Source organism: Scyliorhinus torazame, chromosome 14 (assembly GCF_047496885.1).
Source record: "Scyliorhinus torazame isolate Kashiwa2021f chromosome 14, sScyTor2.1, whole genome shotgun sequence".
NCBI classification, from domain to species: domain Eukaryota; kingdom Metazoa; phylum Chordata; class Chondrichthyes; order Carcharhiniformes; family Scyliorhinidae; genus Scyliorhinus; species Scyliorhinus torazame.
This window is the reverse complement of record NC_092720.1, coordinates 88,283,990-88,287,013: the sequence shown is the minus strand read 5'-3', so window position 1 is coordinate 88,287,013 and position 3,024 is coordinate 88,283,990. Positions and strand designations below refer to the sequence as shown.

Here is a 3,024-nt window from a genome sequence, read left to right as displayed (position 1 = left end):
CCAGTGCAGTAGATAACGGGGAGACAATGGATGTGGTATATCTGGATTTCCAGAAAGCTTTTGACAAGGTGCCACACAAAAGGTTGCTGCATAAACTAAAGATGCATGGCATTGAGGGTAAAGTGGTAGCATGGGTAGAGGATTGGTTAACTAACAGAAAGCAGAGAGTGGGGATAAATGGGTGTTTCTCTGGTTGGCAACCTGTAACTCGTGGAGTCCCTCAAGGATCAGTGTTGGGCCTGCAGTTGTTCACAGTTTACATAGACGATTTGGAGTTGGGGACCAAGTGCAATGTGTCAAAGTTTGCAGACGACACTAAGATGAGTGGTAAAGCAAAAAGTGCAGAGGATACCGGAAGTTTGCAGAAGGATTTGGATAGGTTAGGTGAATGGGCTAGGGTCTGGCAGATGGAATTCAATGTTGCCAAGTGTGTGGCTATCCATTTTGGGAGGAATAACAGCAGAATGGATTATTATTTAAACGGTAAGATGTTAAAACATGCTGCTGTGCAGAGGGACCTGGGTGTGCTGGTGCACAAGTCACAAAAAGTTGGTGTGCAGGTGCAACAGGTGATTAAGAAGGCAAATCGAGTTTTGTCTTTCATTGCTAGAGGGATGGAGTTCAAGACTAGGGAGTTATGCTGCAATTGTATAGGGTGTTGGTGAGGCCGCATCTGGAGTATTGTGTTCAGTTTTGGTCTCCTTACCTGAGAAAGGACATATTGGCACTGGAGGGAGTGCAGAGGAGATTCAATAGGTTGATCCCAGAGTTGAGGGGATTAAATTATGATGAGAGGTTGAGTAGACTGGGACTGTACTCATTGGAGTTTAGAAGGATGCGGGGGGGGGATCTTATTGAGACATATACAATTATGAAGAGAATAGATAGTATAGATGCGGGCAGGTTGTTTCCACTGGTCGGGGAAAGCAGAACTAGGGGGCATAGCCTCAAAATAAGGGGAAGTAGATTTAGGACGGAGTGTAGGAGGAACTTCGTCACCCAAAGGGTTGTGAATCTCTGGAATTCCTTGCCCAGTGAAGCAGTTGAGGCTCCTTCTTTAAACGATTTTAAGAAAAAGATAGATACCTTTCTAAAGAATAAAGGGATTCGGGGATATGGTGTACGGGCCGGAGAGTGGAGCTGAGTCCACAAAGATCAGCCATGATCTCATTAAATGGCGGAGCAGGCTCGAGGGGCCAGATGGCCTACTCCTGTTCCTAGTTCTTATGTTCTTATTAAATGAAATACGGACAAGAGGTGATAATCACGCAGTGACTTTTAATGACATGATACAGAAAGCTTTGGTCAGTGGTCATTGAATCTACATGATGCAACAGAATTACAGAAAGCACAGTTAGCTTTAATCGATCCTCATATGCGAATTGGAAAGAAATCTGTTGGATCAATTATTGTGCTTGGTAACTGGCAGCAAACCATGTTAGCGGAGCAATGCTCAGTTGTCTGAACCTCATACTTTATACACTCTCCTTTTCTACAGATTCCTGCATATTTTTCACAAAAGTATTTCGATTCTGTGGAACAAAAGAGTACGCTTGTGTCACCAGTCAGTACCATTGAGCATTCAATGCTTTTCCAGCTGAGAAATGTAGAGGCTTGAATTGAGCAGTGTCCATAGTGTGGTCTACCCAATGGAATGGATATGGAGACCAGAAATGTGTTCACTGAGAATAACGCAACTTATTTCACACCTTGAGCACAATAAAACGTCAAGAATCCTCACTGGGTTAAACAAAACAAATTATTTTGCACAAGGGCGCATGAGCAGATATTAGGCATGCCAAAGCTTGCTTAAAGTGGTCGGTTTCAAGTACCATCTTATGGGAGGTGAGCGAAATAGCCAATGGTGAATCAGTTAAAATGTCAGAATAGGTAGGAGGCGGGGGGCACTAATGAAAGAGCACAGATAGCTGTCAGGGTTTTCAGGCTGGAGATGATTACGGAGAAAGAGAAAAGTAACTTGATAGAGATATTTGAAAACACGTTACATAATTAATGCAAGATATCATAAAAGGACGACACACAGATTAGAAACACAAGGCACCTGAGAATAGCATCGTACTGGATAATAGTTGATGCAGGATCTTTATTGTTGTAGAAGTTCAAAACTGCGAGTGATAGCTTTCACTTTAGACAGGGGCTTAGGATTATGGAAGCAAGACATTTGTGATGAAGTTTAGAAACAATCCAACTTGATCAAATTGAATGGCAGCACGGGTTTGGGGGTTGGATGGCCTTGTCCTGTTCCTCTTAATGTTTCTGTAGATTGGTTACAGAGGAATGCACTCACCTGCATGATAATGTCTTACGCTCATTTTTTCCATTGGCAGTATTGAGCTCAAACAGCACCAGGAACACAAGCCAAAAAAGCAATGCTTTCCACATCCTCCACTGAACTCTTCAGAGTCGCAGTGAGATAACTAGAGAATGTTTGCTCTTTATATCAGCACACAGGGTACTCTGCAGTTAATAATCATACACATACACAATAAGAATTAACACCACCTTGGTCATGTTAAGTGGGTTACCACTAACTGATATCAACAGTATTGGGAATCAAAGATTAAATATGTCTCCCAATTCTTTACTTATTATTTAACAGAGAGACAGATCTGTGTAAAGATTGAACTGATGAAGGTTTAAAGGAATTCACCATTGTGATTAAATTAAGAATCATTCCACAAGATGGGGACCATTTGGCACAGCATGGGCGGGATTCTCCGGAGAATCTGTTTTTACGCCGAAGTCGGGATGGCCTCAGGGCGTCACCTGAGGCCCTCCTCCGATCCTCTGCCACTGATGGGTGACATGCCGACGGCGTGGGGCGCGTGTCCTCTCAACTTTTGTGAACCTGGCATTTCGGCTGCTGAGTGTGTCCAGCGCCACCAGTCGGGGGGGGGGGGGGGGGTGGGGGAGCTGCGCTGCTGGCAGGGGGGGCTTGAGTGGGGGCTGGGGGGACTGGTGGGGGGTGGTCCTGAGGTGGCGAGGTGGTTACAGGGGGGACAC

The 3,024-nt window shown here is 44.6% G+C and overlaps 1 long non-coding RNA gene across 1 annotated transcript; it reads right to left on the bottom strand.

Annotated features, from left to right (window-relative positions):
* Positions 1-1,258: 1,258 nt before the first annotated feature.
* Positions 1,259-2,596, bottom strand: LOC140389316 (uncharacterized). The gene is made up of 2 exons (XR_011934342.1): positions 2,309-2,596; positions 1,259-1,532 (listed from the first exon to the last, which is right to left on the bottom strand). It is a non-coding gene; the product is annotated as an uncharacterized lncRNA (long non-coding RNA).
* Between the last annotated feature and the right edge of the window lie 428 nt (positions 2,597-3,024).